The 14,985-nt window shown below is 45.3% G+C and overlaps 1 protein-coding gene across 1 annotated transcript in view; it reads left to right on the forward strand.

The window, feature by feature from the left end:
* Nucleotides 1-14,985, forward strand: part of LOC147437011 (uncharacterized) — a 121,955-nt gene that overhangs the window by 70,207 nt on the left and 36,763 nt on the right. The gene's annotated exons all lie outside the window — the stretch shown is intronic.

The raw sequence follows: 14,985 nt of genomic DNA on the forward strand, positions 1-14,985 counted from the left end.
ATCTAAAACTACGTGGGTGTAGCAGCTGATACAATAGGTACCCGGTAAACTGGATGTAACAGTGTGTGAAACAAAGATGGAAGAAATGGTGAGGATCCATCCTCATCTGCACTCTGGATGTCGAGAGAGTATGGCTCGAATCTTCTGTTGTAGTCTCCGAGAGAGAGAGAGAGAGAGAGAGAGAGAGAGAGAGAGAGAGAGAGAGAGAGAGAGAGAGAGAGAGAGAGAGAGAGAGAGAGAGAGAGAGAGAGAGAGAGAGAGAGAGAGAGAGAGAGAGAGAGAGAGAGAGAGAGAGAGAGAGAGAGAGAGAGAGAGAGAGAGAGAGCAACCACTACAGCCCACTCGTATGCGTTTCTGGTTACATTCAGGCCTCTCTCATGCCTATCTGCAGGAGTTTTGGTTCGCGATCTGGGATTTACATGTTGCTCCTCGTATTTTCTTTTTCATGTGGATGATTGCTCATGCGGGACTACCAGTTGGGACTTGGCTAGCTACTATGGGTCATGATCCGTTATGTACTCGCTGCCCTTTGCGCCAACTTGAGTCACCTGCTCACTGTCTTTGGTCATGCTCAGCTTCCCATGTAGTGTGGCTTGCAGTTTGCTCTCTACTCAGCAGATCAGGTGTTCAACATGGATTTCTTACTTGGGGATCTGTCTCATGGTCGATGTCGATGCCCGGCCCGCATCTTTTCTACGAGGGCTCAGCCAGAGATCCAGCCTTCATGCTCACCTCCACTGGTTATCGACGAGGGACTTTGGCTATGCTACCACAGATTGCTCGGTAGGGAGATACGCAGACACGTGATGCAGTTTTCTCAGTCATCACTAGTATTACACTATGGAATATTTGGAGAGCTCGTTGTCTTCACATTCTCAGTGCGGCTCCACAGCTCCTTCAGGATATCCTCACTGCCATTTGGCTAGACACCATTCACACCCTGATTTGGCAGTGGGATTCGTCCTCCGGTACATCTAGAGCAGCCGAGGCTCGTCGATTTGCCTTCCTTCGGCGTTGGGCACGATCCCCACTTTTCTTCACATTGACAGGTGGTCAGATTTCTTGGCATTATGCCCCTCCTCAGTGGTTTCTCCTCCACTCCTCACACCAACCACCATGAGATTGTTCTAGTCGAGTAGTCACTATAGTGGCTCTCCTCCTTTCATTCAGCTTGTACACCCCACGTGATAGGCTATTTCAGCATCCGCTGGGATTATTTTGTACTCAATAATATAGAGCACTGACTTTTTCCAAAAAGAAAGAGAGAGAGAGAGAGAGAGAGAGAGAGAGAGAGAGAGAGAGAGAGAGAGAGAGAGAGAGAGAGAGAGAGAGAGAGAGAGAGAGAGAGAGAGAGAGAGAGAGAGAATGAAATGAAATGTTATATTAACATCTTCAAAAGGCCAGAATGACCTATGAGACCAAACTGATACAAAAGTGGTGAATCTGTTACAATGTCTGGGTACCTTAGTACTAAAGTACTAAGTGTGAAAAGTGTGAGTGTGAAAATAAATGTGAAAAACTAAACACAAAGTATTAAATAAACTTCTTAGGAGCATTCTAGGTGTCTGGCTAGAATGCTTCTAATCCTTTGTTGTAGTCCCCTCCGGTGAAGTGTGCTTCTGCATCTTGGTAGTGGTCGTCTCGATTTCCTAAGCTTAGTCGCTCTGTCAATTAGGGTGCCTTTGGTATGAATGTGGGTACTCCTTTGTGCTGGCTGTTGGCCTCTTGCTTCTCCTTCCACTCCTACTTCTCTCGATCCGAAGAAATCTGTGATCTGCCTCTAAGGTTGTAGTGCTCTTTGTCTTCTCATTAGATTATCCCTGTGCCGATGTAGTTCCAGTAGGTACAAGCCTAAGCATCTTTGATCTTGGTATTGCATGATTCTATCTAGAGGTCCAAAGACTTCTATAAAGAGGCAATGAAAACGCCCCCGTATCTCATAGTATACTGTGCAGTGGCATATATAGTGTAATTCTGTCTCTGGCTCCATTCCGCATAACTTGCAAATTCTGCTCTCAGGTGGGATTCCCCTAATTCTGCCAAATTCAATTTCCAACTGGTGTGAGGATGTACGAATCTGACGAATAGCACATCTCAAACCATGAGACAAGTGGGTATCCATGTAACTCGGGCGAATCACAAATCCATCTTCAGATAGTTGTAGGAAGTTTTTACATGAAACCGGCCTGTTCAATCCAAAAAGGGCGGTAGACTTTACTTTAAACCTTGATTTAGCTTTCACCCATTATTAGTCGTCTATTTTACCTGTACTTTCAAGACACAACAAAGGGGAGAGGGATACAGGCTGCTAGATTGCACCTGTATGAGTAGACGGACACCAGATTGGCCCCTAACTTAGGCGCCCCTTTCGGTATTTCTTTATTGTTCAAAAGAGGGAATAAACGCTGTGGTTCCCTACAAGCTGCCCCGCACAAACTCGGCTGAATTTCCACTGTTCCAGCCTGATTTCGGCAGCATAACTGTACTAGAACCCTTCACGGTCAGTATTCCCACGCATTGACTGACTTTCCCGACGCCTACGGGCACTTTGCAAAACCTGGCGAGAATCTGCAGCACGCTGAATTCTCTGTTTTCAGCCCTGAAAATGCGCCAGATCGCCTGTACAGCGGTCCCCTTGCGTCCCCGAACCTCCTGGGGGTATTAGGGTCCGTTTAGGGCCAAAACCCTAAACCTGCAAAAATACACAGCAGGCTGTAATTCACTGTTTCGGGCTCCGTTCTGCGTGCCGGTCGCATCCCTAGCAAGTCCTCGAGCTCCCGCACCTGTAGGGCTACTTGCCCTTTGAATCGGACGAGATTTCTGGCGTGAAACCTCTCCGAATTCACCTGTACCTGCGGGGGGATTAGCCGCTAGCTAATCCAGTACCTGTGCAAGAGGCTCTTGCCTCGGCAATCGCGCATGAACCCACACAACTGTACATTGGTCAAATGAAAAGCCCACTAGAGGGGCATAACATACTGCCAAAGGGGAGAGAGAGGGCAGTGCGTAGCGTGCAGGGCATCACTCCTGGCACCGCACTGTGCATAAGAGGGAAAGCAAGCACTCCATAGCTCTTAACCTGTGACAGAGAGTTGCAAAATGAGCCTCCCAACTATAAATCACGTTTTTGCCTTCTCTATAAGTAGTAAACTGGCCTCAAAGTGCCAAGTGTCACTCATTTGTGCATTTTCCCGCTTTAGACCCTCGGGTCTAAAAATATCTCACCTGCAGCCTCTGTTGACTTGGCCACAGAGTAACAAAATGATCCCCATGTCAAACTGCACGTAATGACGCGAAGACATTTTCAGGTCCCAAAATAGCAGTTCCCTAAATTTTAGGAGATGCTGCCATTGTATCTTTCTAGGTCATCCGACCCTCTTTGTACACTGCGGCCACATCCAGAACTGAAATGTAGCCTCTGTAGCAAAGGATTCCACTTTGGCTAGTCAATGACCCCACTTGGCTAACCATAGTCCTTGTCCAACCTTAGTGCTCTCTTGCCCTCAGGCCTGGACTCCCTCTGGACAGTTCCACACTAGCTATGCAATGCAGGGCAGTTAGATTTCCCGAGGGGTGTTTCCAAAAAGTGAAAGTAAATAGATAATAAGAAAGAAATCAACAAAAAGGATAGATAGTAGTCACACGCTGGTGACATACCCCCCTCTTGAAATCTCAAACGTCCTCGTTTGCATCTATGTCGTACATGCTTACTGTCAACACTGATGTATTCAACACTTGTCGACACATATACGACACATACATGCTCATTGTCAACCCTGGTGTATTCAACACCTCGTCGACCCATGTATTGCCTGCGTGTGAACCCTGTCCCAATGACATAGTGGTAGCTTCGCACTCTGCCATTGCTTTGAGTCACTAACTTTCCAATGACAAAATGGTAGCTGCACATTTTGCCACTGTCTTATAGTACACGTTGGATCCCGTAACACTTTCGAGCATATCCAAACCGACAGTTTAAGAATGCAGTTACACATGTACTCTTCAATAGAAGCAATCACTGTATCCTTGACAAACTGACAAGAAATACTCACTTCTATAGCACTAATCAAACTTTTGGACATTCCATAAGAGCAATTGCCAAACTGACAATCTGTACAGCTCTAACATTCATGTAACAGGTATTTGATTTGAGCTCACTTTAAATACCATGTACATCATTTGTTTCAGAAGCCATTGTCACACTGACAATCCATGTAGCTTTGAAACTCAAGGGGTCAAGGTAGGTTGCAAATCGAAGGCTTCCAGGTAAAGTGATAACACAGTTGGTGACTCTGCAAGTTCACCTTCTTCCATCCACTTAGCATCCATTGGTGGATAGTTTCTGAACTTTACCAAGTAACGCCTAGCAACCTTGCCTTTCACTTTCCTTTCTTTGTGTGCCAAAATCTGTTCAGGGACCAAGATCTCGTCAAGTTCCTCGACTTCCGGCTGATCTTCAGCTGGAATATCTTCTGGCACATCACCCACATAGGGTCTGAGAAGACTCACATGAAACGCATTGTGAATCTTCCAACTGTCAGGCAATTTCAGCCTATATGCAACATCACTGATTATGTCGCACACTTGAAAAGGCCCATAGTAACGCATGCTGAGCTTTGGAAAGAGTCTTTCCTTGCCCTTCATCTTCTTTAACCTTGCCTTTTCAAAGCGTAAAAGCACCCAATCACCAAGTGAATATACCACTTCACGACGGTGACGATCAGCTGCTTTCTTTTGCTTTGCCTGAGTCCTTTCTAAGGCCACTTTGACCTTCTTGTACATTTCATCCATGTCTTGAACATACTTATCTGCTTCAAATATCTTGTCCTTTGTATGCAGTATGGGAGGAACTTTCTTGCCACCTTCAACTATCTCAAAAGGTGCCTTGCCAGTTGATGAATGCACTGTATTATTGTATGCATACTCCACCAATGGCAAATACTGCTCCCACTTTCCTTTATGCTCTGACACATAGCACTTCAGCAGATCTAGGACAGTAGAATTTGCCTCTTCTGACTGCCCATCTGTTTGAGGATGAAATGACGAAGAGAATTTGAGCGTGGTACCCATATTCTCAAACAAGCCTCTCCAGAACAAACTAGTCATGCGTGGATCACGGTCGCTAATAATCGACTGTGGCATGCCATGATACTTGAAAATATTGCTCATAAACAAGCGTGCCATCTGATCTGGCTTTATCTTCTTCCTGACAGGAATAAAATGAGCCTGTTTGCTGAATCTGCAAATAATGGTCCAAATACCATCATTTCCTGTCTGCGTTCTCGGAAGATCAAAGATAAAATCCATAGCAATACTTTCCCATGGTTTATCTGGAATAGGTAGTGGTTGCAATAACCCTGGTGCCTTTTGCCTGTCAAACTTGACCTTTTGGCATATTAGGCATTCTCGCACAAAGGCATCCACATCTCTTCTCAATGTAGGCCAATAGAAGAATGTCTCAACCGCTTTAACTGTAGCATCGATACCACGATGCCCTGCATACGGTGGGACATGACTCTCTTCCATAACTTTGCGTCGCAATGGCTTTGTGACACACAATCTGCCATGCATCATCATGAACCCATCTTTAAGAAGATAGTGTTCATGACGTTGTCCATCCATTAGTTGCTCGAAGACCCTTGCAAAATCTTCATCATTTGCATACTGTTCTCTCATATCATCAAGTTCATGATGATAAGGAATCGACACAGCTGAAATTTGTGGCTTCCTTGACAAGGCATCAGCCACAACGTTCTTCTTGCCTTCCACATGCACAATCTGAAAATGGAACATGGACAAGATATTTGCCCATCGCATATGCTTCTCAGATAACTTTGTTTGTGTCAAGAAGTATCGCAAGGTCTGATGGTCCGTTTGGACAACGAAATCTGCACCTAGCAGGTAGTGTTTCCAACTTAAGAGCGCATGAATCACAGCCAGTAACTCTTTCTCATAGACCTGCATGGTCATCTCTGGCCCTTGCAAAATTCTGCTCTCATAGGCTACTACCCTGCCATCTTGCATTAGCACTGCACCAATGCTACTACCGCAGGCATCACACTGGACCACAAATGACTTCCTAAGATCTGGCAACACAATGACTGGATCTGAAGTCATCTTTTCCTTTAAGAGATTAAAAGCTGAAATCTCTTTCTGTGTCCATCTAAAGGTGACTGCCTTCTTTTGAAGAGCATGTAAAGGTGAAGCAATCTCAGCGAAATTTCGGATAAACCTTCTGTAATAGGAGCATAGTCCCAAAAAGCTTCGGACATCATGCACCGTCTTCAAATTTGGCCATGACTTGATCGCTTCGACTTTTGCAGGATCCATTCTGACACCATCCTTTGAGACAATGTGTCCCAGAAAGTGAATCTCTTCCAGAAAAAACTCACTTTTCTTTGCATTGATGAGCAACCTATGACTGCGTAGCTCTTTGAACACAATGGCCAAGTGATGCCTATGCTCCTCTTCATTCTTTGAGTAGACTATCATGTCATCAAAGAATGTACCAACAAACTGCTGGTGTGGACGGAAAATTCTGTCCATCATCCTATTGAACGTAGCAGGAGCATTTGTGAGACCAAAGGGCATCACTAAAAATTCGTAAAGGCCAAACGTTGTTCTAAAAGCAATCTTGTGCACATCCTCTGATCTAATGCGGATCTGATGATACCCACTCTTTAGATCTATCCTGCTAAACATAGCTGCTCCTTCTAATTTGTCCATAATATCATCAATTCTAGGTATAGGGAACCTATTCTTGATGGTATTCTTGTTCAGTGCACGGTAGTCGATGCACATACGCCATGAGCCATCCTTTTTCTGCACCAACAACACTGGAGAACAGAATGGAGATGAACTGGGCTGAATCAGCCCCTTTTCTAACAGCTCCTGTACTTGGCCCATTATCTCTTTCTGCTGAGCCGCACTAACCCTGTACGGAGGCTTATTTGGTGGGCTACTGCCTGGCACCAAATCTATCGCATGGTCCTCGGGTCTCTCTGGCGGTAATTGAGACGGTAATGAATCGGAAAAACAGTCACTATACTGTTGTAAAAACATTGACCTTTCTTTATCTAGCACAGATAAATTTGATTCATCACAATCTGACACTTCACGTGCAAAAACCAAGTACGCAGAAAGATGCTTTTTCATTACAGAAGTAATAGCAGAAGCTGATACAGTAGGAATAGACTCCCCTTTAAGCTTTACATCCAGAATGTGAGTCTTTCCCCTGCTCTGTACAGTGATCTTTTTGTTGTAGGCATCCATGATTCCCTGTACACGAAACAACCAAGGAATACCTAACAACACATCACATCCGTCCAGTGGCATGATGTAAAATTCTTCAGCATCTACATAGGACTGGATATGTAGACGCAACTTTCCAATGATGGGTGTCACAGCCTCTGTATGGCCAGGACATGCCAAACCTGCCTCTACTGTATACCCCATCTCTTCAGGTCTGATTCCCAACTTTGAAGCCAATTCTGGGGAAATGAAGTTGGCTTTGGCACCTGGATCAAAGAAGATAAGCACTGTTTGATCCCTAACCTTTCCCCATGCTCTGCAAAGCTCACTTGCATCTGAATTTGGCTTGTCGCCCACCATATCTGGCACTAGACCAGCCATGGGCTTCTTTCCTTTCTTGTCTTCCTTGTCTTCAGAATCAGCTGGCCTTTTCTTTGTAGGACAGTTGTAAGCAATGTGGCCAGGCTGCTCACATATAAAGCATTTGTTCTCTGTCCTCAGGACCTTCTTTTGCTCTTCTGACTTGCGAGGAAAACGTCTTTTCCATTTCTTTGCTGGTCCTTTTTCTGATTCAGCCGTAGCTTTGTCTTTCCCTGCGTTGGCTGACTCCTGAGTCCCTTTAGGAGCCTCATTGGGAACGTGCTTCTTGGCTGAATTTTTCTTGCCTGATCCTGCCTTGACGCCAGTGTTAAATTCACAATCTTCTCCCTTGAGCAAACCATTGCCAGTGTTTGCTACCTCGATGAGCTGCGTCAAAGTAGTGACTTTTGTCTTCGTACAGTACTTTCTCAATCCTTTAGGTAGGCCACAACAGTATTTTTCAATCTGTTCTGTCAATGGCACAAACCTATAGGAAGTTACTGGAAGTAGAGCTTTCCAAAACTTCCGATTGTAATCATCCAGATTTCTGCAAGTGGCAGCATTTAGCTGGTGCCATTCTGTCATGACATCTGCTTCAAAGTCATCAGATAACCATGCTGCTGCAAAAATCTGCTTGAAGTAAATCCATGTGGACGGAGCTTGCCCTTGAAGCAATAAAGTTGTCCACCATTGTCCCGCATTCCCTGTCAAGAAAGTGGCTGCCTTGCGGACCTTTGAAGCCTCTGTAAAGTTTCCCCCTGCATAGGCCTTGTCAAACTGCTGGAGGAATGAAAGAGCCTTCTTCCTGTCATCAAACCCTGTAAAGGTCGTGAATGACACTCCTTTGCCACCTTCTTTGTACGGAGTTGGCCTCTCCAGCGGCGTTAAATTGTCATATGGAAGTGACTGAAACATGGGAACACTATTAAGGTTCATCTGTGTTCCTTGGCCGCTATTAACTTGACCTGGAAATGCCATATTTGGCTGCTGATTTGTAATTCCAGCCATACCAAAATTTGCTTGTGGCATCCCAAATTGTCCCTGAGTGCTTTGAAACCCTGGTTGCATACCCATGACACTGTACATGGGGTTAGGCATCATCGTTTGAGCACCCGCAAACACTGTTCCTGGCGTATAAAACTGATTTCCAGGTGCATGACCAGCCATGCTCTGAAATACGGATCCACCTCCAAAATAGCCAGGGTGTACTGAAGGTGGTGGGAAGACCTGTTGCATAGCCTGTAAGTTGCTTCCCTGCCCATTAGAACCAGCTATAGGCTGCTGAAAGGTGGCGGGCTGAATTGGTACAGCTTGAAAAACTGGCATCTCAGCCACCTGTTCTTGCACCTTAGGCATACGTTGTGGAGACTGCATGTTCTCCGTCAAGTGTACAGGTGTTTCCATTGACTGTGCGGTATGAATCACCTGTGCTCGAGCCTTAACAGGCTTTTGAATATGATCCAGTGACCCAACTTGCTGAGACGGAACAGGAGGTTGCAGAAAGGCTAAAAACCTTGGGTTCTGCATTACTTGTGTGAACATAGCCACAGCAGTAGCCAACTGGGTCCTGAATATATCATCATCAGTCTGTGGTGGTCTTGAGGACTCACCCACTTCATGTGTCTGTTGACCCTGTGAAGAGGAAACCTCTTCAGTCACATCATCTGGTCTGTCAGCCATAATTGCAATTCCCTGTGTCTGGTCTATGATCCCTTGTGTCTTCAAGCCCAAAACTGCCCAAGGCTCACTTCTATGGGAAAAAGTGATTTAATCCCGTCGATGGAACCATGAAACCGGCCTGTTCAATCCAAAAAGGGCGGTAGACTTTACTTTAAACCTTGATTTAGCTTTCACCCATTATTAGTCGTCTATTTTACCTGTACTTTCAAGACACAACAAAGGGGAGAGGGATACAGGCTGCTAGATTGCACCTGTATGAGTAGACGGACACCAGATTGGCCCCTAACTTAGGCGCCCCTTTCGGTATTTCTTTATTGTTCAAAAGAGGGAATAAACGCTGTGGTTCCCTACAAGCTGCCCCGCACAAACTCGGCTGAATTTCCACTGTTCCAGCCTGATTTCGGCAGCATAACTGTACTAGAACCCTTCACGGTCAGTATTCCTACGCATTGACTGACTTTCCCGACGCCTACGGGCACTTTGCAAAACCTGGCGAGAATCTGCAGCACGCTGAATTCTCTGTTTTCAGCCCTGAAAATGCGCCAGATCGCCTGTACAGCGGTCCCCTTGCGTCCCCGAACCTCCTGGGGGTATTAGGGTCCGTTTAGGGCCAAAACCCTAAACCTGCAAAAATACACAGCAGGCTGTAATTCACTGTTTCGGGCTCCGTTCTGCGTGCCGGTCGCATCCCTAGCAAGTCCTCGAGCTCCCGCACCTGTAGGGCTACTTGCCCTTTGAATCGGACGAGATTTCTGGCGTGAAACCTCTCCGAATTCACCTGTACCTGCGGGGGGATTAGCCGCTAGCTAATCCAGTACCTGTGCAAGAGGCTCTTGCCTCGGCAATCGCGCATGAACCCACACAACTGTACATTGGTCAAATGAAAAGCCCACTAGAGGGGCATAACATACTGCCAAAGGGGAGAGAGAGGGCAGTGCGTAGCGTGCAGGGCATCACTCCTGGCACCGCACTGTGCATAAGAGGGAAAGCAAGCACTCCATAGCTCTTAACCTGTGACAGAGAGTTGCAAAATGAGCCTCCCAACTATAAATCACGTTTTTGCCTTCTCTATAAGTAGTAAACTGGCCTCAAAGTGCCAAGTGTCACTCATTTGTGCATTTTCCCGCTTTAGACCCTCGGGTCTAAAAATATCTCACCTGCAGCCTCTGTTGACTTGGCCACAGAGTAACAAAATGATCCCCATGTCAAACTGCACGTAATGACGCGAAGACATTTTCAGGTCCCAAAATAGCAGTTCCCTAAATTTTAGGAGATGCTGCCATTGTATCTTTCTAGGTCATCCGACCCTCTTTGTACACTGCAGCCACATCCAGAACTGAAATGTAGCCTCTGTAGCAAAGGATTCCACTTTGGCTAGTCAATGACCCCACTTGGCTAACCATAGTCCTTGTCCAACCTTAGTGCTCTCTTGCCCTCAGGCCTGGACTCCCTCTGGACAGTTCCACACTAGCTATGCAATGCAGGGCAGTTAGATTTCCCGAGGGGTGTTTCCAAAAAGTGAAAGTAAATAGATAATAAGAAAGAAATCAACAAAAAGGATAGATAGTAGTCACACGCTGGTGACAGTTTTCTTTGTAGTCCGCCATCTTCGTGCCCAATTCTTGTGTAGGGTCTACCCATGTCCTCTTAGTATCCAACTGTATAAGATCCTGTCGGATGATTTTATTAATGTCCGTTCGTGTAATTGCCAGTGATGGAGCCTCAAGAGAGTATTGGAAGGGGGGTAATCTTTCCATACTGAACCCGTGTCTCTGAAACCACGAGGACAGTTGCGCATACCAACATGATGTATCCCCTTTCATTGCTAATTGTCGAGAGGATTCGAGGGCCAGTCTAGTATATCGGCAATTATTTGTATCCCACAAACCATGTATAAAGGACACTGATCTGGTAAGAGCTTCAATTTCTATCGGAGGGGCCGCTAGTTCCGCTCGGGTAATCGCGTGTGGTACGGAGGCCTTGGCTCTAATCATTCGGGAAATCATAGATACCAAAGGTCTCTCCATTGACTTCCAATTATCCTGATCCACAGATGGTCCCCAAATCTGGACCCCATAAAGCATAGCCGAAGCCACCACAGTATCAAAGAGCCAAAGTTTTGTTCGTGGTTCCTGAAACTGCACTTGTGAACACATCCTCTCCAACCCTCCCAAGGCCGCAGAGGCTGTGGATAATCTAGCATCCGCTGCTTTCTTAAGAGTAAACTTCGGTCCTGCAAATACCACCCCAAGGTATGTGTATGCATCTGTGTACTCTACTGTATCCTGGCCATATGCAAATGTAGGTGCCGATCTCCTAACCCACTGCGGTGTGGTGTTAAACACCATAACTTTGGTTTTACCCAAGTTTACCGACAGTCCATTGTCCTCCGCGAATTTATGTAATGCCTCTAGCTGCCTCTGCATTCCATTTGGTGATTCTGCTATTAATACAATATCATCTGCATACAACAACAAAGGGATCCATGACCCTGCAAGTTGAGCCCCTCTGTCACCCTCTCTATTAATGTAATCTGATACCTCATCTATGTACATACCAAATAAAATAGGGGACAGTGGGCATCCCTGCTTTACTCCAACGGTGGAATGAACAATGTCGGAATCCCCTTTTGGAGTACGTACATAACCAGTTACTGACCCGTATAAGGCCATGATCCCCCAAATAATCTATTTGGGGACCCCTAACTCCCCTAACTTGCATCCTGCACATCAATCTGGCCCTTGGTACTGTATCAAAAGCTTTCCGAAAATCCACAAAGCAACAATACATCCTTCTCCCGTTTGCTCTTCCTTCGTCAATAATGGCTCTGAGCGTAAGAATATGATCTAAAGTGGAATAACCCCTTCTGAATCCAGCTTGTCCTGTTGCTCTTATGCCCTCATTCAATTTTTGTTCAAGAATGGATACGTACAGTCGGGTCAAAGTGTGACCTACCATAATGGTACGGTAGTTCCCGGGTATCATAGGATCCCCTGACTTGAAAATAGGTACGATAGTAGATAATTTCCAAGGTTCAGGTAATCCTTCACACATGACCCGATTAAACAGACGAGCAAGGACTTCTGAAAGTATATCCCTGGCATGGATCAGATGTTCTGCTACTAAACCATCATGATCATATGCTCTTCTTGTCTTCATCTTATCAATGGCTTTTTCCACCATTTCCGTAGTAAAGAAAGTACTAGTAGCAGGGCATGGCTCTAGCGGATGTGGTAATGGAGGCTGTCCAGATACCATATATAATGATGTTACATATTGACCCCAGATCTCAGGAGAAGTAATCGTCGGAGGCGGTGAGTGCTCTTGAAATAAGCGCCATGCCTCATGTGAGTCTTGACTCAAGAAGAGCTGATATAAATCCTTCTCCAGTTTGGCTAAAAATGCCCTTTTCTTGGGACGTACTATACGCCGAAGAGCAATCCGAGACTGCTTATATGTGATGATCCCAAGTGTAAGCTCTTTCTGGACCTAGGTTCTCGTCTCTTTGCATTCCTCGTCATACCAACTGTTTTGAGGCATGTTCCCAGCTCCTCTCTTCTGATCAGGTTGAGTATGTGGGTATGCCTCTTGTGCTGCTCCATGTAGTATCTTTGTTAATTGAGAAGTAATCTCCTCTACAGTATATACTGGCTCGGCTGCCCACATCCTATTATAGATCTTTTCCACATAGATTGAATCAGTTTCTGGCGTGAAAGTATATCTTGTGTGTGTCTTCTTCCTATGTACTTGAGAGGCATTGTATTGGAAGGAGATTGATAAGGTCAAGAGAGCATGATCCACTGCAATCCCAACCGGTTTGGGTCCCACCTTAAAGTCCTTTATACTAGAAATAAAGCTTGGTGACCAGGTGAAGTCATGACATAATCCACTGTACTGGCCCCATGCCTGTGCGGGAAGCATGTGAATCCCCCATATAACGGGAAATTCTCTAGACCATTAACTATGGCCAAACCATGTATGGTTGCCATCTCCATGAGATGTCTCCCATATTCAATCTGTTCTTTATCCGAGTTTCTAGTAAGCCCCCTCTGTGATAAATCCACTTCTCTGAGCATTTCCTCAGAAGTATCATAGAATACTGCTTGAGAGTTGGCCGTTCTGGCATTAAAGTCTCCTAAGAGAACAATGTCTCCATCTCTAGAGAACTCCCATATGTCATTATTAAATATGGAGAAAGGGGACTGTCCTTTAGGTGAGGAGTAGACTGAGGTACTTGGAGGGAAATAGCATATAGCGATATATAGAAATCTACTTGTCTCGGCTCTCATTCTCACCCACATATACCTTGCTTGCTCATCTTTCTTGATAATCTATAGTAGTGGTTTCGGCTCCTCTTTAATTAAGACTGCTACTACTCCCGAACCCTGGCTACCCTGTAGAGATCTCTTGTCTGGTCAACCAGCTGTTTCCCATAAATAACCCTTCACATGTGGCATACGCTGTCCCGGTATCTGGTGTGTCTCTGAGTAGAAAACTATGTCTCTGTCCCTAAAGCTGTCTTCAAAGGCACCTACATCTAGCCTATATGACCCATTACAATTCCACGCCGTTATCTGGATCGTCGCCCCATAGGTCTCGCACCGTCATGCTGAGTGCTTTTCCAGAACCACTACTTTCCCTCCTTTATAAAAGGCGATTTTCCCCTTTTCTCTTGCTCCCCTTATCTTTTGCATCAACTCTTGCATGTGTGCCACTTGTGCCAATGTAAGGTCATCTCCCAGGAAAATACCGGTTTTCTTAAGAGTTGGCCTCTTCTTTAGAAATTCTTTCCTTATTTCTATATTCGGGAAGTGGAGAATAAGTGCCCTATCCTTTACGTTTCCCTTCTCATCGATTCTTTTCTTGCCCACTCTCCATGCACTTGTGTGAGTAGGCTTTGTGATGCCCATGCGTTGTAGCAGTTCCTTCACTTCTTCATCTTCATTCTCTTTGTCTTTGACTCATGTGACCCGCACATGCAGAGCCCGATTCTTCCTTTTTTGCTCTTCCTCAATGGTCATATTAATAATGGTAGAAGTAGGTGTGGTCTCGAGCATCTGGGCCTTCCCTTTCTTCGCATCCTCAATCCATTTCAATTGCTTCATCAACCTTTTCTTGTGTCTTAAAAAGACGTTCTGCCTATGAAGATACGGTTTTCGATTTCTGTTCATCTCCTTCCTTTAGAGCTTTCATTTGATCATTCATGTCCTCGAGCTCCTTCAGCACCGAAGGTTGGTTGTCTCCATTCTCCTTAGTTGCAGATTTGCAAGCCGCAAGTTCTCCTTTTAGCTCCTCAATTATTGCATCTTTTTCCCCCATGTGCTTTTCCATATTTGTTCTCCATGCTTCAAAACTTGCTACTGCCTCATCGAGTTTCTTTTGCATAACGCATTCTGTTACATTTACTTCGGCCTTGATTAGGTTTCGTAATTCCGTTTTCAAGATCTGAATTTCCTCATTCTGTATCCCCGGGATCTCTCTCCTTAGTTCTTTCAACATGTCTCCATACATGGAGTTCCTGTAGCTCTCAGCGCTCGCGTGCATTTCCTTCTTGATGTCATCTCTCATGTAGTTTAGCTCTGATTTGAGCATCATCTGGACCTTCTCCATCATTAGTTCATCATGTACCTTGGACGTTTTCCCCACTCGTAATGATCTTGGTGATAGTACAATATCTCTGTTTCTCCGCTTAAA

This window comes from Adiantum capillus-veneris, chromosome 17 (genome assembly GCF_014529385.1).
Source record: "Adiantum capillus-veneris isolate H3 chromosome 17, ASM1452938v2, whole genome shotgun sequence".
Lineage (NCBI taxonomy): Eukaryota > Viridiplantae > Streptophyta > Polypodiopsida > Polypodiales > Pteridaceae > Adiantum > Adiantum capillus-veneris.